We start from the raw sequence: 21,232 nt of genomic DNA, 5'->3' as shown, positions 1-21,232 counted from the left end.
TATTTTGAGAGAGGAAGAGGGGGAGAGAGAGAGAGAGCATGAGCAAGGGAGGGGCAGAGGGAGAGGAAGAAGACTCCCCCCTGCTGAGCAGGGAGCCAGATGCGGGGCTCAATCCCAGAACCTTGGGATCATGACCTGAGCTGAAGGCAGATGCTTAACCAACTGATCCACCCAGGCACCTCATCTTAATAATTTTTTTAAAAGATTTATTTATTAGAGAGAGCATGGGTGAGCATGAGGACGTCGGGGAGGTATCTAGGGAGAGCGAGAGAAAGAATCCTTAAGTAGACTGCACCGAGCGCTGAGCCTGACGTGGGGCTCAAGATCACGACCTTAGCCAGAATCAATAGTTAGCTGTTCAACCAACTGAGCTACCAGGTGTCCCACCATCATTATCATTTTTTAGTGTACAATTCAGTGACGTTAAGTACATTCATATTCTTTTTTTTTTTAAGATTTTATTTATTTGAGAGAGAGAGAGTGCACGAGATGGGGGAGGGTGAGAGGGAGAAGCAGACTTCCCACTGAGTGGGGAGACTCCCCCCTGATGTGGGACTTGATCCTGGGACTCTGAGATCATGACCTGAGCAGAAGGTAGTAGCTTAACCATCTGAGCCACCCAGGCACCCCTACATTCATAGTCTTAATGCAACCTTCCCACTATCCATCTCCAGAACTCTTTTCATCTTTCAAGACTGAAACTCTATACCCATTGAACAGTAACTCCCCATTGCCCCTAGCAACCACTATCCTACTTTCTGTCTATGATTTTGACTACTGTAACTACCTCCTATAAGTGGAATCATACAGATTTGTCTTTTTGCAACTGATCAAGGTTGATGTATGTAGTATGTGTTAGAATTTCCTTCCCTTTTTCCTTTTTTTAATATTTTGTTTATTCATGAGAGAGAGAGAGAGAGAGAGAGGCAGAGGCAGAAGGAGAAGTAGGCTCCCTGCCTAGCAGGGAGCCCGATGCAGGACTCGATCCCAGGACCCTGGGATCATGACCTGAGCCGAAGGCAGACGCCTAACCATCTGAGCCACCCAGGCGCCCAATTGCCTTCCTTTTTAAAGCGGAATAATATTCCATTGTATATATACACCACATTTTGCTTATCCATTCATCTTTTGGTGGATACTTGGGTTCCTTCCACATTTTGGCCATTGTCAATAATGCTGCTATGAATACAGGCGTACAAATCTTTTTGAAACCTTGCTTTTGACTCTTCTGAGTATATACCCATAAGTGGAATTTTTGGATCATAGGGTGATTCTGTGTTTAATTTTTTGAGGAAACTCTATAGTGTTTTTCACAGTGGTTGCACCATTTTACATTCCTACCAACAGTGCATGAGGATTCTAATTTCTGCACATCCTCACCAGCACTTCTTATTTTTTTAGTTTTTTGGTAGTAGCTTTCCTAGTGGGGGTGAGGTGGTAGCTCATTGTGGTTTTGATTTGCATTTTCCTGATGATTAGTGATGTTCAGTATCTTTTCATGGGCTGGTTGGCTATTTGTATATCTTTGGAGAAATGTCTATTCAAGTTCTTTGCCCATTTTTTGAATCAGGTTTTTGTTTTGGGAGTTTCCTCTGTATTCTGGATTTTAATCCCTTATAAATATATGATTTGTAAATAATTTCTTCCATTCTGTGGGTTGCCTTTTTACTGTTGATTATGTCTTTTGATGCACAAAAGCTTATTTTTTAAATGTGTTTTTTCTTGGGGCTCCTGGATGGCTCAGTCGTTAGGCGTCTGCCTTCAGCTCAGGTCATGATCCCAGAGCCCCGTGTTGGGCTCCCTGCTCAGCGGGAGGCCTGCTTCTCCCTCTCCCACTCCCCCTGCTTGTGTTCCCTCTCTCGCTGTGTCTCTCTTTGTCAAATAAATAAATAAAATCTTTAAAAAAATCTTTAAAAAAATTTTAAAAAGTGTGTTTTTTCTTAAAATTTACCTTTATTATTTTTTAAAGATTTATTAGAAAGAGAGAGTGCATGTGTCCACACATGGCAGGCGGGGCAGAATGAGAGGGAGAGGGAGAGACAGTCCCAAGCAGACTTTGCCCTGAGCGCAGAGCCCAACGTGGGGCTTGATCCCACAACCCTGAGACCATGACCTGAGTTGAAACCAAGAAGTTAGACGCTTAACTGACTGTGCCCCCCAGGTGCCCCTCTCAAATTTTACTTTTAAATTAACAACAACAAAATTGCTTTTCTTTTTGGTCATAAAACTCTATGAATTTTAACACGTATGTAGATTGTGTAACCACCGCCACAGTCAAGATCACCCAGAAAAACTTCCTCATCACAGCTAGCTTTTTAATAAGTGCTTTTCAGTGGTGTTATTGAGAAGCTGTCTTATTTCAAGAGTTCAGTTGCAAACCAGTGTGAAGTGCTTATGGCTCTTAATTGGTTTGCTGAGGAATACTGCATACTTTTTATTTTTCTTTCTCTCTCCTTTTTTTACTCACATAGGTGACCTTGGAAATCAGACCTACCCCCCTCTTTTCATGTAGCAGAGGACTGCTGACCGAGTTATTAAATGCAGGGATATTGGATTTTATGATACACAATTTTGGTAATCATTCTCTCAATCTGTATTTATAAATATATGTTCTTATGATCTCTTAGTCCTTGGTTTATTAATTCATAGGGTTTTTTTTTCAAGATTTATTTATTTTAGAGAGAGAGAGAGAGAGAGAGAGCACAGGGGAGTGGGGCAGAGGGAGGAAGAAACTCCAAGCAGACTCTACTGAGTGCGGAGCCAGTGTGGGGCTTGATCTTGTGACCCTGCGTTCAGGACCTGAGCCGAAATCAAGAGTTGGATGCTTAACCAACGACACCACCTAGGCGCCCCATTAATTCATACTTTTTATGAGTAAGTGCTGTAGCTAGATCTTAATAAGGCTCACTAATAAGAGTGGGGTAAAAGAGGTGAGAAAGCCCTTAGATTTGGAAATTTTGAATGCAGGACCAACTCTTGGCTCTGATAACATCTATATATTTTAAGTTATTTAATTTCCCTGAGCTGTAGGTTTCTTACCTGCAAAATGGGTGAGCTGATAACCCCTATCTCATAGTATTTTTAGTTGTGAATATTAAATGAAATAAAGAAGGTGAGAGTTGGGGCACCTGGCTGGCACAGTTGGTTAAGCGTCTGCCTTTGGCTCAGGTCATGATCCCAGGGTCCTGGGGTCAAGCCCCGCATTGGGCTCCCTGCTCAGCGGAGAGCCTGCTTCTCCCTCTCCCACTTCCCCTGCTTGTGTTCCCTCTCTCTCTGTGTCTCTGTCAAATAAATAAATACAAAAAAAAAAAGGGATTAAAAAAAGAAATAAAATCTTAAAAAAAAAAGGTGAGAGTTATTTAGCATTCAGTAAATGTTAAGTTGAATGTGAATGGTAAGAACGTTGCTAAATGGAACCTAAAATGAACCCCAGATTATGTTATAAAATTTTTTTTAATAACAGCTTTATTGAACAATAATCCACATACCATACAATTCATCCATTTAAACTGTATGGTTCAGTGGCTTTTAGTATAGTCACAGAATTGTGCCACCCTCATCGCAATTAATTTTGGAACACTTTCATGTTTTTACCCCAAAGAGAAATAGATAGCCTTTAGCAGTCACCTCATACTTCTTTCATCTCTCCCTGCTCTAGGCAACCACTGATCTATTTTCTACAGTAGATTTGTCTCTTCTGGATATTGCACATAAATATTATACAATATATGGCCTTTTGTGACTGGGCTCCTTTCATTTAGTGTAATGTTGTCAAGGTTTATACATGTTGTAGCACGTATCAATATTTCATTCCTTTTTATTTCCTAATGTTCCCTTGGATGGATATACCACATTTATTAATCTATTCATCATATCATTAATAGACATTTGGGTGGTTTTTACTTTTTAGCTATTATGAGTAATGCTGCTGTGAACACTCTTACATAAGTTTTTATGTAGACATGTTTTCATTTCTCAAATGGAGGAAATGCATTCTAGGTGTGGAATTGCTGGATCATATGGTAACTTTATGTTTAACCTTTTGAGGAACTCCAAACTGTTTTCCAAAGTGGCTGTACCATTTTACATTCTCACCAGCAGTGTATAAATGTTCCAATTTCTGGGGCACCTGGCTGGCTCAGTTGGTGGAACGTGTGGCTCTTGATCTTGGAGTCGTGAGTTTGAGCCTCACTTTGGGTGTAGAGATTACTTAAATAATTAAATAAATCTTTTTAAAAAAAGGTTTCAGTTTCTCCACATCCTCCCCAGCACTTATCTTTCTGATTTTAGCCATCTTAGTGAATGTAAAGTATGATGTATCTCTGTGATTTGATTTGCAACTTTCTGATGGCTAATGATGCTGAGCATCTTTTCATGTGCTTATTTTCCCATCTCTGTGTTTTACTAACTTGCTATGTAATAATATCCTTCTTTAATAAGATAGTGCTCTGCACCCAAGGGTGCTTATTAATATTTAGTGATTTGTTAGCTGATTATAAGAGGATTCCAGAAGAAGAAAAATATGGCTTCATCTTATTCTTTGCTTTTTTTAGTTAATTCTATCACTGGTTGAATTGAAAATTCTCAGGAAGGATATCCAAAAATGAGAAATTTTCAAATAATATTTAGTCTGTTTAGGGCAAGACCAGACTGAGATGTTAATTAAAGAACAGTTAATGCTGAATTGATTACTGGTATTGATTATAGAGCACTTAAAATTTGATCTTGGCACTGTGGACACAGCAGTGAATAAATTAAAGCTCTGGCTTTCAGTTGCACTCTAGTGGGCAGAGACAGGAAAAATTAGGCAATATATTTGGAAAGGGAGTTATTGAAAGGGAGGGAGCTATTTTTGATAGGATTGGCTAACCTAGGCCTCTCTAGTGAGGTAAAATTTGAGTGGAGATCTTAATGAAATGAGGGAACAAGTCATATTGATAATTTAAGGGAAGAATGGGCAGAGAGAGCTATAAATGCTAAATTCCTGAGGTGGGGTTGTGCCAGGCTTATCAATGAACAAGAAGGGAAAGAATGAAGAATGTCCCTGCTGTTCACATTAAAGAATCTGAGGCTTGTATGTTCTTGGTCTGTGTTTTTGGCCACTTCGGAGTGGTTCCTAAAGAACATGAATTATGGTGTTAAAATTTAATTTTATTGCAGTGTGGCTGTAGTGTAATGAGCAAAGAAGATGATGGTAGGGCGTAAGATAGATAGTAGAAGGGAGCCAGATTACATGGTGTTTTGTAGGCCATGGTAATGACCTTGTATTTTTTATTCTGAGTGAGATGAGCAGCCATTGCAGGATATTGAACAGAGTGGAGTGACATGATCTGAATTGAATCTAAAGGGCCATTTTGGCCTCTGAGGAGAAGGGGTCAGGGGATGGATAGATGGCAAGGGCAGAAGCAGGGGTATCAGAAAGAAGGCTGTTAACAAGAATTAGGTGATGAGATAATGAAAGCTTGAGCCAGTGTGGTAGCAGTAGAGGTGGTAAGAAATTGTTGGAATCAGGGTATGTTTTGGAAGTAGAGCTGACAGAATTTGCCGATAGGTTGAATGAGGACTGTGAGAGTAAGAAAGGGAAGGTTTTTGCTTTGAGCAGCTGTAAGATTGGAGTTACTATTTATAAAGATGGGAACGACTGGGAGGCGCAGATTTATAGGGAGGGGTCAGGTATTTAGTTTTAGACATATTACATATTAGATGGCTGATAGACAAACAAAAGGAGATGTCGTGTAGGAAGTTGGATTTAGAAGTCTAGAATTCAGAGAAATCCAGGTTAGAGATCTAAATCTGGGAGTCATTAGCATATGTATAGCCATAGAGTAGCTGTGATCACCTAAGAAACGTGTGTAGATAGAGCAGAGGAGATTTGACCGTCCTGGATGTTCTGACAGAGGCAGGTTGAGATCAAAGGGATAGCCCTTGAGGTAGAAGAAGGATCAAGAGAAAGTGAAGTACCAGAGGCCACGTAATTTGTGGAGGGTAGTGGCAAGTGTCCCAGCTTGGTTGCCTGCAGTCCTGGAGTCTACTTGGTTCTAAGTAACTGTGGGACATGGGACAGTTCATGTTACTTTTTTGGGCCTTGGGGTCATCTCTAAAGTGATTAGAGATTAGTGATTAGATGGTCTTGAAACTTCTCCCCATCATCATAATAAACAAACTTTATAGTTTGCATAAAGCATTTTCATGTCTTTATCACATTTAATTTTTATAACAACCTTATGGAACTTATATTTTTATGCCCATTTTACAGATGAGAAGATTAAAGAAGCTTAGAGACTTGTCCAAAGTCACACTGTCATAGTCAGAGACTCGAACCCAGATCTGCCTGATCTCAAAGCCTATGCTCTTTATATTGTGTAACAGCTATCTTTTTACACTAATATTCCAGAGCTCTGTGATTTTGAGCATATGGCATTCATTCATTCATTGAGTATTTCTTGAGTACCTACAATGTACTAGACACTGTTCTAAGTGCTGGGAATACAGTTGTGACCAAGACAAAGTCCTTTTTTTAACTTTGATTTTTCATTCTAGTGGATAAGACTGACAGTAAACAAATAAACTAATAAGTTAGTGCCATAATTTAAAAAAAGAAAAAAGCAAAGATGAGGGAACAGAATATGTTGGGGGAATGATCAGGAGAAGTCTTTCTGAAGTGATGGCATTTGAGCAGAGACCTCAATGATCAAAAGTAGAAAGCCATGAGAAGATGTGATGAAGGAAACAAGAAACAGCAAGGTTCAGAGGTAGGAATGAGTGTTTGAGGAACAGCGGGAAGGCCCTTGGTGTAGGATAGGAGGTTGACAAACAAGATGAAGAGAGCTTTGGATTCATTTAGCCTTGGGGGGGGTGGTGGTCTGTTGTGACTCTCTTCACTTAATTTGCTGTGTGACTCTGGGGAGAGTACCTGAACTTTTCTGAGTTTTAATTACCTTATCTATAAAATGGAACTGATAAAATACAGGCTATCTTGAGAATTAAATGAGAGAATATATATAAAACACCTAGGATGGTGCCTGGCATATTATGATATTAAACATAAGTTTATTACATACCTACTATTATTGACCATATCCTACACACTCATTCCACTGTCATCCGATAAGTTTAGTCTGTTTTTCTCTGTTTTTTGTTTTTTTTTTCCCCCCCAATTTGTCTTAGCAGATCTTAAAGTTCTGTTTTTGTGCCCAGGCTAGGCACTCTCCCTGAGCTCATCGTTGTATTAAAATCAAGGAAAGAAGTGTTGGACTGAAAAGAAAATGATTTAGAAGTTGATGAATAGGTATAAAAATAAGGGTTTGAAATTCTGGTAATTGCAGCCTCTAATATATTCATTTGTTATGGAAAGAAACTGTGCATTTCTGTCATCTTTCCTCATCACTGGATCTACTCAGGCACTTGCCAGCCAGGTTTCCTGCTGACCGAAACCTGCTTGCCTTAGGAAAATCAGATAGGAGGGAAGTCTTCCATCCTTATAAGACCATCTGTTTTTAGACCCACAGCTGCTGCCCTTACAATTGCAACCCAACACAACTGGAATGATTTATTCATCTCCAGGTAACATTTGTGCACCAGGCTTCCAGCAAAATACAGTATCAGCTTCACACTTAATGAAGCATCCAGCACAGGTGGTGAGCTGCAGTGGAAAGGATGCTTCTGGCTTAGAAATGGCTGATGGACAGGTGGAGGCAAGCTGTTAGTGCTGAGAGTATAACCAGAGGAAGAGCAGAGTGAATACCAGGCAACAACGGAGAATTTCTTGTCTAGGAGGGTCTTGATTGTGTGTCCTGTGTTCCTGGAGTTTCAAGATAACTTAACTTGTCTTTCAGTTGAATGTACCACTATTGAGTTAGGTGAGAAAATTAAAATCTAGAGAGAGGAAGGGCTTAGTTTAAGCTGCATAGCAGTTTGGCACAGTTAACACTAGAACTCAGGTATTCCAATTCCCAGTTCAGCGCTTACCTTCACATGTTTTGTTGTGCAATAAAAAAACTTTAAATCATTATCCAAATATGAGGTGGCATTATTTTTTGCTCAGTATAATTTGCTGACACTCTGAACAAATCAGAACTTTTTGCCCCTTAATAACTGAATAACCAAGTAAGTAGCTTAATTTTTTTGAACCTCTCTTCTTATATATAAAATGAGGATGATTAACACTTGTTCTGGATTGTTTTGAGGGTTAAATGAGATTAAGTATATGAAAACTGGTAAGGTAATTTTTGATAATCAGAAGGTACTAAAGAAAAAAACAAAAGACGGTACTAAATAAATGCTAATTTCTCCTCTTTTTCAGATTAGTTGAGCAAACACTGATTAGACTTCTGCCTTGTGCCAGCTCACTTTCTAGGCTCTTTACTTACATTATCTTATTTAACCTTTAAGTTCCTTCCTCTCTCCCCTTATTATTTTGAGGGTCTAATTGGTATTAAAAGTACTTTCCTTCTATGACAGAGTCCTTCCAATAGTCAAATCTCCATCACTAAACACAGTTGTTGTAAACAAGTGCTTACTTTTAGAAAAATCCAGATTATTAGTATTAACCTGTGGTTATAACTATGGACCAGTGTACCTAGAGCCTAGTGTGTAAGATTTGGCTTCTGCTTCTACAAGGTGTTTTGGGGACCCTCTGTTTGGAGGCCAAAGCATGACTATGATGGTATTCTTTGTCATCTCAGAGAAGCTTGGTTTCTCTTTTGGAGTGTTTGATTGTAGTAAATTGCTTCCTTTTCACCTTAGGTTTTAGGCTTTTTGACAAGCCATCTGCTTCTCAAACCCAATTTCCTTTTACCACCAAGTGCTTGCAGGCAGTTGTTCAGATGGAGAACAAAAGCTTTCTCCAGTTCCTAGTGTAAGAGTGGGAATGCCTTAGGGAGAGATTGCATCTGCTTATTGGAATTCATTTGTGATGTGTGCCTGGCTAGGCAATATTTTACCAAGGACTCTGCTGGGGCTGGCTGAAGAGGAGATAAAATTTTGGAATGGAGGTCTGTCAGCATGGGTTTTGGCTATTTCTGTCCTTACCAGTATCTGCTAGGGCTCCAAAGAGCTTGTTGGGATTTGCATGCTGTTGCTGCTTCTACTGTTACTACTGCCTACATCTGTTGTCCAAGTTTTCCATCTGCACTTTTTTTTGTTGTTTTTCCAGGTTGTTGCTCTGTTCTGTGAGTGGCTCAATATAATGCAGTTCAATAGACTGAGTAAAGTGGAGATTAAGTAATGAATAAAATAAGATATAGGGAAACCTAGTGTGATGTGGTAGAAAAGCCTTGGTAAACCCATAGGCATTGTGGCTTTAAATCTCAACTTTGTTTTACACTGGCTCTGTGATCTTGGGTATATCATTTAATCTCTTTGAGTGATAATTTCTTTATCTCTAAAAGTGGGAATATAAATATCTACCTTGCTTAAGGTTGTGGATTAAATGAGAACTTAGAGGAAAAAAATCAAGCTTTAAGTTGGTGCTCATTAAATATTCCTTTCCATCTTTCTTCCCATCTCCTTAAGGAATGTACATGAAAAAATCAGACACATATACGTGTGTGTGTGTGTGTGTGTATGTGTGTGTGTGTGTAACATAGCTTTGAGAAGTGGCTGGAATTTGCAACAGTCATTGGGAATTGGAAGGGAATTGGAAGGGAAGGACTTGGGGTAGATGCATATCTTCCTTGAAACCAGGCTGAGAGATATACTCCGGTTAGGTGACATAAGCTTTGTGCCTTTTTTTCTTTTTTTAAGATTTTATTACTTGACAGAGTGAGAGAGCACAAGCAGGGGGAGTGGCAGAGGGTGAGGGAGAAGCATGCTCCCTGCTGAGCAGGGAGCACGATGTGGGGCTCTATCCCTGGACCCTGAGATCATGACCTGAGCCGAAGGCAGACGCCCAACCAGCTGATCCACCCAGGCGCCCCATCTTTGTGCCTTTAAAGAAGACCTTAGGAGGGAAAAAGAAAGAACCTGGCAGTTGAGGTCTTGGGATGCTGGTTTCTTCAGGGGGACCATTAGTGTCTCTGGTAGCTGTTGGTCTCTTAGAGGTACAATAATCTGAGTAAGCTGAGAACAGAACCTTTGTTAAGTGTGCGACCTGCCTTTTGGGAACAGTAAGTACGTTGCTTGGAAGGTTGTAGCCATCACCTTTCCATTCCCATCCCCCAAATCTATAATATCATCAGAATGATCTTTTCCAAGATTCAAATCTGATCATCTTAATTGGATGTTAAAACTCTTCACTGGCTTTCAGTTGCCTTTAGGTTAGAGTCCAGATTCCTTCTATGACATACGAGGTCTTCCTTAATCTGATCTCTACCTACCCTTTTAGCCTCATTTCCCACTGCTCTTGCCTGTGCTCCAGTGACATTGTCATTCACAGCTTCTCATCCCCTCTGCCCTCATATATGTTCTGGCCCGTGGTAGTCTTTCTGCTAGCCTTACTTCCCCTCTTTCTTATTCTTCTGTTTTACTTGACAAACTTCTGCTCTTTCTTTAAAACTTCTCTCAAGAACTATGTTTTCTGTGAGGTGCTCCCTGACTTCTGAAGGTGAGGTGCCATGGGATGAGACTTCCCTCCTCTAGGTTCATCTAGAATTTTGTACATAGAAAAATCTAACTACATGTTGTAGCATCAGTGATTAGTAGACATGGTCTCTTAATGCTTTTATTTATGATCCACTGACTTCTTTACTTTAGGGCCTTCATTGGGATACTCCATTCATATGTAGGTCGATTCACAACAGATATCTTTAGAATTAGAAAAATAAACACAGATATAATACAGCATTTTGCCAGACTTAGCAAATTATATTTTATTATACCTCTTACCCCTGAGGAAGTGAATAGCCACTGGTAAAATGAACCATTAGGTTTGGAAAGAGCTGTTTATTATCAGGTTGAGGATGTAGGTCCATCTGTTGATTTTTTTAAATAATTGACAACCTTTGACAAATCACTGACAGAACATCATTATTGTACTTACACTTTCTTTCAAATAACTTTTCACTGGATCCTCGGATTCGATATAAATAGGATCTGAATTCTGTTTTTCATCCTGGAGCTTTCCCCCAAATCTGGTGATCCTTGGTTATCTGTTCATATTAAAATGGGATACCAAAAAGATGATTAGAAATTTTAAATACTAGGGTGGAGCTTACTGATTGTGGACTTCACTGTATGGCAATCTGCCTGGAATATTTGTGGGGCACCTACAATGTCAGTAACATTAGGTCTGTCCATTGGGGCTGGTCAGATTCTCTGGAAGGATCCTCTAGTCTTCCTAGATGTCATAGGCCTGGCTGCTAGTGGTCTGGAAGCTGAATGGGAGAGGAAAGCTGCAGAGAGGTCCTCGATATTCTTTTCACATAACATTGCTATTTTCAGTATAGTATCCCTGCCTTCAACTGTACCTGCTCTTTGCCTTACCTAGAGACTCTGTTTTATCCTTTTCAGAGGGAAAAGAAACCCTGAACATCGTGCTACCAGTTTCTGAAAGCTGTGGGAGTTGTATAAAACCCCCACAAAAGTAACAAATCAAGTCCCCCCGCCCCGCCCCCCCCCCAGTAGTCCTCTTTCTTGGGTCTGGTAAGTCAGTTATTGATCACTGAAAGCTTTCTAGCTTTCAGTATTTTGTGGCTGTTGCTCCTCTCATTTCTCTGTTTTTATGACTTTGTGCCTTATAAAAAGTCCAAAAGTGGGGTCCCCTCTTCAGAACAGACAATATTATTTAATTTCTTGAGATTCATGTTCATCATTATAAACATCAACTATCCCGTCTTTCTGTGTTATACTGATGCCCATGGGAACTATTGTATTCTGTGCTAACTACTCTGGTGCTATACTTTAAAACAAAAACAAGCTTAACGACCCTTTTTTTTTTCCTTGTGAATACAGTGTTTTTTATATCTTGTGGTTGAGAATTATATTTCTGCCTTTTCTCCTTGTTGTTTATTCTCATTTCTTTGTCACTTCTTACCTACTGTGTGCGGTGCTCTCAAATTACTGAGTTTATTAGATGTGTTTTTAAAGGAAAAGTGAGGCCCTAGGGATTCGACTAGCAGTAAAGTGTGAAGAATTAAAGACAGTTATTTTGGCTTTGAAGAGGTCTTTTTGCAGTAATTTTAGTTCTCCATGTGATCCAGAAGACAAGGTTATTGGATTACTGAATTCCACACAAGTGAGGTATTATAATAAAACTTCACGGCTTGTCAAATAAATTGCCTTCATCCATATCATCTCATTATTTTAAGCTTCGTAGTAATTCTACAAGGTAATAGGGCAGGTAGAATTATTCCTGTTTTATATATATAGGGCGATTTGAGGTTCAGAGATTAAATTACGTGTTCATAGCACATAATTGAGTGGAAGAGCTGGGCCTAATCTCAGGTTGTCTGACTCACCCCTAGTGTTCTCTGTCTTTTCTGTATGTGGTCTTCTACAGAGAGGGTCAGATTCATAAGATTAGAGCTCAGCGCAAGAAAGAATAGTCCTCATTTGATCCTTATGATAGCCCAGGGAACAGGTAATATTTTTTCTGTTTCCCCGTCTGGCAAATTTGAAGCTTAGAGGGATTAAATGACTTATTCAAGGTCACCTGGCAAAATAAAGAGTGACAGAGCTGGGACTCATTCTCTTCTTTTCACTCCAAATCTTGCTCTCTGATTGTAACGCACGATACTTCCTCCTTCAATCCGAATGAACTTCCAAAAGAGAAAATATGCCAGCCATATGGATATATTAGCACCAGTGGTTTGAACTCTTAGAAAACAGCCAAGTCCTCTTCCCTGGGATGGTTTCAGCTGATTGGAATTCTCAGTCTGTTTTTCTAATTTATGTAAAGGAGGAGGATAAAGAACTATTGTGTTTGGACTTGCAGCAAACTTTAATTCCCTAAGCGGAAACACTAAAGATACACAGTTGCATTGCCAGTTTGGCACAAGGAAATACTTAAACTCTCAAGTAGAAATACTTACTGAGTTTCTAGTATAGCCTAATGTTCTAGACTCCAGGAGGGATTTATCAGTGAATCAGGAAATGTTAGGGTTCTGAAATCCATTCATTCTAAGGCTTAAAGGCAGAGAGTTTATTTAGGCAGTTCAGTAGAACAATTCCGTCTAGCTTGATTCAGCTAGAACTGGAGAGTAAGGTAAACTAGGCCTCCTCTCTCCTTAGGCTGTGGCAGCAACTGCTCATTGGGCGTATTCTTCTTCATATGCAGGTGTTCTCTGAGACAGGCTGCATCTGCTCTCATCTTGCCAGCGTTTCTTCAGAGCTTAGTACAATTACACTTTCCTCTAACGAGCTTTTTAGGCTGATAGCTGGTACTTGTCTTATCCCAACTCCTGTTGCCCTTTGTAAGCCAGTCCGGTTCCCTTCTAAGTTAATACTGACAAGTGTTGATCCATAATTTGTTTCTATATTGCTTCCTATTCTAGAAGGATTTTCCATTAGTGGTATTTCTGATTATGCCCAGAGTGGAGGTTTATTGTTTGGTTACTTGTATTTCTTAAGCCTTGGTTATAGGTTTATATTGAGGTTGTTTAACCATCTAATCAGGAAGCCTTCAGTTTAAGGGAATAAAGTGTGGTGCAGTGAGACCCTCTAAGAAGCCTTCTCTGACCCTCCCAGAGCTAGTAATTACTTTTCTTTTTGTCTTAGGGCTTGTCACTCTGCCGTAGAACTCTTTTTTTTTTTTTACTGTCTGCCTCCGCAACTAGGTGGTGAGCCCCCGAGGGGAGGTATTTTGGTATAGTTCATCTCTTTTGTTTCCAACAGCCAACATAGAGCGTGGACACAGAATAGGTGCTTGGTACATGCTTATTGTTTATCGAGAACCAGGATACAGGAGTTCTGGTTCCAGTTCTACCACCATGTGACCTTGGGCAGGTACATCACTTCCCATCTTTGAAACTCCAATTTTCTTATGGAGGTTAGACTCCATGACCAGTGTCACAATAGCATTTATCCTACTTACAGCAGTCAGGGTCTGGTTGAAGAGATAGAAGCCACACCAGTAATTTGAACACATAAAATTTAATACAAAGAATTGTTAACTAGATAAAAAGTGGTTAATTGCAAAGGAGATAAAAAGAAAACTCTAAGGTGTAATAGAGGTAGTAACTGCTGAGAACTATTACCATCTGTAGGGCTGAAGGAAAAACAAATGAGGAAGGAACTTAGAAGTTTAAGAGAGCGCCACAAGGCTGAATGCAGGCCTCAAGAGAAGAGTGTATGCTTGTCATAGGAATGTGCTGCTTGTTGCTGTGGTGAAGAAGAAACTGGCTGGAGGGCGCTCGCCTCAGAACCTGGAAAGCCACTGTGTTGAAGTCTACCATGACCTCCTCCCTGCTGATCTACTTGCTGACTTGTAGGAAAACCAAACACTGGGGGAAAAAAATCCCTCTTTCTCTCTTAGCTTTGTAATCTCCTTCCAGCACCCTCTACTGGCAAAATCTGACATGAACCCACTGGGAATGGAGACATGTAGCCTGTAGAGTCCAGTCCAGTATCACAAAACAGGGCAGTGAAGAATTGGTTTGGAACCGTAAAGCAAATAATAATTTCCATATTGTAATAATCTGTTTTGATATTTATTTTCCTCATTGCACCATGAGCTTGGTAGTGACTGGAACAGTGTCATATTTATTTCTGTATCTGCATTGCCCCAGAAGGGGCCTGGCACTAAAGAGTTGCTCAGTAAATACTATTTGGATGAAGGAAAGACTATAAGATAGGGAAAATTAGGTTTTCTCTAGGTTGGCTTAAGTCTGATTATCATGGAAGGAATTGGAGCTAAGCATCCTCCCTGGCAGTTAAAACCATATTGAATGCCATTTGTCTTGTGCCTGTCATGGGTATTCCTTGCATTAGATGCTAGAGTGAGGACAGTAAAAACATTCTCCTGTTAATATTGATATATTGTATGAAATTAAACATCTCCCCTTTCCTGAAGGGTGACACTCTGAAATCTGGGATAGTTATTGTGCACATAAGTATATTGCTCAGAAGGGTAAGGAGATTAATGTATTACGTGTCATGTGCAATTTAGTTCATTTCATCCCTAGAGCCCATTGTATTATCCCCATTTTACAGATGGAGAAACTGAGGTTCAGGAACATCAAGGTACTTGATCAAAGTTAAAACAACCTGTAAGTTGCAAAGCTGGGATATGAGCTCAGGTTTGACTGTTACAAAATTTGAACAGGACAATGAATACTCTATCCTTTGTCCCAGCATATGAAGGCACAAGTACAGAGTTTTTGTTAGCTGATGGCAATGTAAATCTGTGGAATTGATTTCTCTTTCTGGTCGTTTGGGGCTGGGGAAATAACAACAGAGCAAAAAAGCAGCATTTGCAAGGCTGCGATGATAGTGTATCTAATAATTGGCCTTTTAAGTAAGCCAGTTTGAGCCTGAGCTTCAGATATCCAATTTGTGAAGCATTTGCTCTCTGGCAGCAGGGTATTCGGTTTTCAAATCCCACACTAGCAGCTCACAAAAGAGTTCTGATACATTCCCTGCATTAAGCTTTTCTTCTCTTGCTCCTACAAGTTTCTTTCCTTTTCTGGGGCCTGAAACTAGATAGACCACTTAATTATTATTAGGAAGCAAAATTTATGAGATTGGGGTGTTTGTTGCTTCTGAGCCTGGACATATAGAGACTTTAGGTAAATTATTTAGATTTCAGAGTCAGTTATTTCTTTCTTTGATCATCAGCCAGGCAAAGTTGGGGACCCTGGTGCCTGTCTCATAGCTTGAAGGGTTTTGCATATTGCATATGGCCTGGGAGAGATACTGTTACAAGAAAAGCTTTCCATTAAGCACATTGGAAGAGACCAATAATGTCAGTATTTGCTAATCACATTATTCAGCTAGTTATTTTGTGATTATCCACTGGGATGGCCACTGATTGCTGACATGAGAGTGTGATTTCCTCATGAAAGTGAGAAGCCCTTGGGCCAATGTCACCTTTCCTTCGTGTCTTTTGGTACTACCATTGACTAGAGAATCTTAGAATAGTTACCTTCCCCTTTGATTTTCCTGGCAGTAAATGCTGCTGCTTAACTGCTTTTCAGAAGTGATGACATTTATTCTTTGGAAGGAACTGAAGAAAGAGTCTGCACATGTCATTTATTTTTAACTGCATACTCATGAGAGTTGAAATCTTACTTTCATTTGTGGTTTAGCATCAAACAGGAAAAGCGATGTAGTGGAATTAGCATGGGCTGTAATAGCACTGTCACCTGGGCAAAACCCCATTCTGCTACTTAACAACTTAATAGCTATTTATCCTGTCTGATTCTCAGTTTCCTCTTCACTAAAATGAGAATAATGATAAATAATAATGGCAGTAATAATGATCCATAATTTGGGGTAAATCTATTAATTTCTCTGAGTTCTGAATTTATTTATCTGTAAAATGGAGCTAGTAATTCTTCCAGAATAGGTTTGGTTTGAAAAAGAAACTGGCTAATGTAAATGAAAATGTCTAGTGGAGTGCCTGACACATAGTATTTGCGTATGCTAAGTGCTAACTAGTGGCTATGACTGTTCTTAGGAGATCTGAAGGAAAAGATCCCTGAGAGTATGATAGTTCCTGTGGGATGGATCAGGGCTTAATAATTACTCATTAGTTCTTTCAGTGGGGGAGGTCTTATCATTTCCTTTAGGAATTGTTTTACTTGATCTGTTGGTATTCCTTTTACTACCTTGTCTCCAGACAGAACTATGGAGTTCTTTCCCCTGAGAGTTTCCTTCCCAAGCTGTAGTCCTACTGTTGCTATTCCAAGTTGCTCTCTATAGAGAAAGTGGAGTACAAAGACTGAGTTGTGGTTCAAAACTTCCACTAGCTTGTATTTCTGGGTTCGTTGTTTGTACACAGGACTGAGGGAGGGTTTGTCAAAGGCCTTTAAAGAGGTATGATCATGCCATTATTTTGCTATTTCTTTGGTATAAGCCAAGAAGGAGGGTTGGCCAGTAAAAAAATGTTTTATAGAACAGTAAACTGGATGTCTCTACAAAGCTGGCCTCTGATCTACTTAGCCTCTTCACGCAAGAGACTCTGGCAAATCTGAATTCCAACAGTTTCAGATCAAGGGTTTCGTTTCTCTTTTTCTCACAGAGTTACAGGATTTCCAGAGATGTTCAAAGCTGAAACACAGAGATTAGAGGACTTGTTTAAAGTCCTGTGGTAAAACCAAAACCTAGATTTCTTCTTTTTAATTCTTTTTCTGTAGTTCTTTGGGAAAATTCACTGTTTTTTTTCATAGGATGTTTAGAGAACAATAGCAGTTTATTTTTAAGAATACTCTCTCGTGGGGCATGTGGGTGGCTCAGGCAGTTAAGCGTCTGCCTTCAGCTCAGGTCATGATCCCAGGGTCCTGGGATCGAGTCCCACATTGGGCTCCCTGCTCAGCAGGGAGCCTGTTTCTCCCTCTCCCTCTGCCTGCCGCTCCCCCGGCTTGTGCTCTCTCTCTCTCTCTATCTCTGGCAAATAAATAAAATCTTAAGAAGAAAAAGAAATGAATACTCTCTCATTTTCCTTCTCATAAATGGTGCAGGATTGCATTGAGCTGTAAAGATTACAAAGTTCTTTCGTGGCCATTGTTGCTTTTTTCTTCACAACAGTCCTGTGAGATAAGCAAGTCAGATACTCTTGATGATTTTGGGTTTTGTTCTTGTCTAAAAACAACAACAACAACAAAACTGATGAGGAAATTGAGACCCAAGGAGGGAAGACGACTTGTTCAGAGTCACATAGTGAGGGTTAAAATTAGAACTCAGTAGGGGCGCCTGGGTGGCTCAGCTGGTTAAGCGTCTGCCTTCTGCTCAGCTCATGATCCCAGAGTCCTGGGTTGGAGCCCCGCGTAGGGCTCCCTGCTCCTCCCTTTCCTTCCTGCTTGTGCTCTCTCTCTCTATCTTTGTTGTTCTTTCTAAAATAAATGATTAAAAAGAAAGAAAGAAAGAAAAAAATCTTAAAAAAAACTCAGGAGCAAGAAGGCACTTTTAATTTTAGGTTTTTGATTATCACCGGGAACATCATCATACCTTGTCAACGCTGGATATTATCACTCTCTACAGCTTTTGCTATGCTTATTGAGAGAAAAAGACCTCATTGTTTTAATTTTTATCTTCCTAATTACTAGACCAGTTAAATATTTTTTCATGTTTATTGGCCATTTGTAGTTCTGTGAATTGTGTGTCATTTTTTGCATATTCTCTGCTAGGTTCTTTGGGTCTAATCAGTTTGGTGAGGGGGGCTCTTTGTATATTAAAGGTATTCGTCTTTTGATATATAGACTGCAAATATTTTTGCCATTTTATTTATGAAACTTGGTGCTTCTCTAGAACACTGGAGAGAAAAATCCTTTATATTGGAATAACTATTTAAAAATAGCATCTACCCCTACCACTAATACTACTCCTGAACATTTACAAGTTTAAAAAGAACTTTCATATTCTTTCTATCTTTTGTTCTCTCAAGATCTTCATGAGGGGGCTTATGATTAAAATAAAGTGGATTGAGTATGTACATCTTATCTCTTTTTAAAAACCCCATGGAAATAGAATAAAAGTAGTATTAACTCACAAAGGCTAAGAGAACAGGAGAACATGGAAAAGAGGCACAAGTGGTGAATGGTTTAGTGGATTAGGAAAGGCAGAATGCTGAGGCTGCAGAGGGATTGTGAATATGAACAAAGTAAGCCATTTGTGTGGGGCGCCTGGGTGGCTCAGATGGTTAAGTGTCTGCCTTCTGCTCAGGTCATGATCCCAGGGTCCTGGGATCGAGCCCCACATCGGGCTCCTGGCTCAGTGGGGAACCTGCTTCTCCCTCTCCCTCTGCCTCTTTCCCTGCTCATGCTCTCTCTCTCTCTATCTCTGTGTCTCAAATGAATAAATAAAATCTTTAAAAAAAAAAAAGCCATTTGTGGTATGGAGTCCTAGAAAGCTCTAGATATCAGGGGTTCTTGGCATCTTGAATGTTAGGCTGAGAGGTGGAGCTGAAAACAAGAGTTCAAAGGTTACATAAGGAACAGTTAATACCCCAGATCTTTTTGCTATTTCAGCAGAACATTGGAGGTTTATTCTCTGGGGAAATAAAATCACAGAGGCTCTGGACTTGGGAATATCACACTTAGAGAAAAGGAGAGGTGACATTCTGAGGCCAGAGATTAAGTGAAGGTCTCCATCCATTTAGTAGCTCCCAGACATATAGGTAATCAGGCTTGTTCTTCTCTGGTGGGAGGTTGAAGGATTCCTTTCTGAGAAACTGACTCACAGATGTTGAGGGCCTCCCCAATAAAAAACTGGTTTGTTATTTTCTTTTGTGACAGTGAAGCCTAGAAGTTAACATGCCCTACTGCTCATACAGTGTACCTGTATGTGCCTTACTCTTAAATATGAAAGAATAGGCAATGATCACCTGATACTTGAAAAAAACCTGTAACATGAATAACAGAATGAAAATAAACAGATGAAACAAACTGCCTCTAAAAAAGAGGGGTGGGTGGAGAGCACAAGACACTGTAGGGAGCAAAAGGAAATTTGAAAAAAACTCAGAGGAGATATTGCCTCTGTGAAACAAGAATAACGTCCTATTATAAAAAAGGAATAGCCCGAGAACAAGAAAGAACTTTTTGACACTTAAAAAAAATCAGAAATAAAGAACATAAAAACAAAGAAGTAGAAAATAGGAGATGATGAAGGAAATAAGAGAGAAGATCAGTTTAAAATTTATTTTAATGTAAAAGTTATTTAAATTCAAAAGAATTGATTTAATTATTTTTTATGATTTCCTTCTAATTTCACTAGTTTCTTCCCTTTAGATCTCTGGATCTAATAGTTGGGTGTTGGATCATAAGGTGAAGGAAATCATCAGACATAATACAGTTTCCTAGAACTTAAGTATACATATGTTTAGATTGAAAACCCCGTCAAGTATGCTCAGTACAATGAATAAAAAAAAAAGAAATACATCATCATGAAATTTCAAAACACCGGGTAGAATGAGAATATTGTAAAAGCTTCCAGAGAGGATTAACAGGACATACAGAAAGACACTGGACTTCTCAAAAGCAATATGGGAAGCTAGAAAAAAGTGGAAGAATGACCTTACATTCTGAGACGAAATGATTTTCAACCTAGAATTCTATACCCAGTCAAAAGTAACTATCAGATATGAAGGTCGAAAAAAACCAAAAGATATTTTCAGAAATGCAACATCTCAGAAGATTTATTTCTACGTATGCTATCTCAGGAAACTTAGTAGTTTGGTATATCATAATGGGATGGAAGAGAAAGAGGAAGGCATGGATCCAGGAAACAAGGGAATCCAGTATAAAAGAGAAACGTGAGTAGAAACCCCAGAATGGTGATAAAGAGCTATTCCAGGACCACAGCTATTCAGGAGGCCTAGAGACTAGAGTTACCAGATTGGAACCAGAGGGTGGAGGCCTCCAAAAGGGAAGTTTTAAAGTAAAGGTAAAATGCAACCAATATTTTATTTGATATTTTTGACCATATTAAAAGGAACTGTAATGTTATTTTAGAGTATTTGGAGCTGAAGTGGGGAAAAGGACATTAAAACTGAGGCAACTATTAATTCCAAGAAAAACTAGAATTCTAGTCGTCCAAGAAAGGCAATGCAGTCATAATACATTATGTGGCTTAGCTGTGAAAATCATTTTAATAATGTAAACCTTGACAATTTTTTAAAGCATTTTATTTTGAAATAATTATAGATTTACAGGGAGTTGCAAAGATAGTACGGAGAGGTCCTATGTACCCTTTACCCAGTTTCCCCCAATGGTTAGATCTTATGTAACTATAGTACAGTATCAAAACCAGGAAAATGATGTTGGTGCAATGTGTGTGTTTAGTTCTGTGCCATTTTATCACATGTAGATTTGGGTAACCACCACTGCAGTGAAGATACAGAATATTCCATTACTCCGAAGATTTCCCTCATGTTATCCCTTTATAAGTCATAGCACTCACCATCCCCAACTCCTGGTAACCACTAATTTGTTTTACATCTACATAATTTTGTCATTTCAAGATAAATATATAATTGGAATCATACAGTATATGGCCTTTTTACCCCCACACAGCATAATGCCCTTGAGATCCATCCAAGTGGTTGTGTATATCAATAGTTTATTCCTTTTGATTGCTAAGTAATATTCCATGGTATGGGTGTATCTTAAATATTAATTTAACTAAAAATTGTGATGTGAAT

At 39.3% G+C, this 21,232-nt stretch overlaps 1 protein-coding gene across 16 annotated transcripts in view; it reads left to right on the top strand.

Annotated features, from left to right (window-relative positions):
• FAM168A (family with sequence similarity 168 member A) overlaps positions 1–21,232 on the top strand; it is a 205,081-nt gene that overhangs the window by 73,224 nt on the left and 110,625 nt on the right. For 6 of the 16 annotated variants that reach the window (XM_073879673.1, XM_073879674.1, XM_025894121.2 and 3 more), the window contains one exon: positions 2,472–2,574. The exons of the other annotated variants lie outside the window; for them this stretch is intronic. The gene's annotated coding sequence lies outside the window, so the exon portion shown is untranslated. The remainder of the gene's footprint in view (positions 1–2,471; positions 2,575–21,232) is intronic. 16 annotated transcript variants of the gene reach the window in all.

This window comes from Callorhinus ursinus, unplaced genomic scaffold (assembly GCF_003265705.2).
Source record: "Callorhinus ursinus isolate GAN/ISIS: 27379988/994484 unplaced genomic scaffold, GSC_fseal_2.0 scaffold35, whole genome shotgun sequence".
Classification (NCBI taxonomy): Eukaryota; Metazoa; Chordata; class Mammalia; order Carnivora; family Otariidae; genus Callorhinus; species Callorhinus ursinus.
Note: the sequence above shows the minus strand (reverse complement) of the source record. Positions and strands in the feature narration are given on the sequence as shown.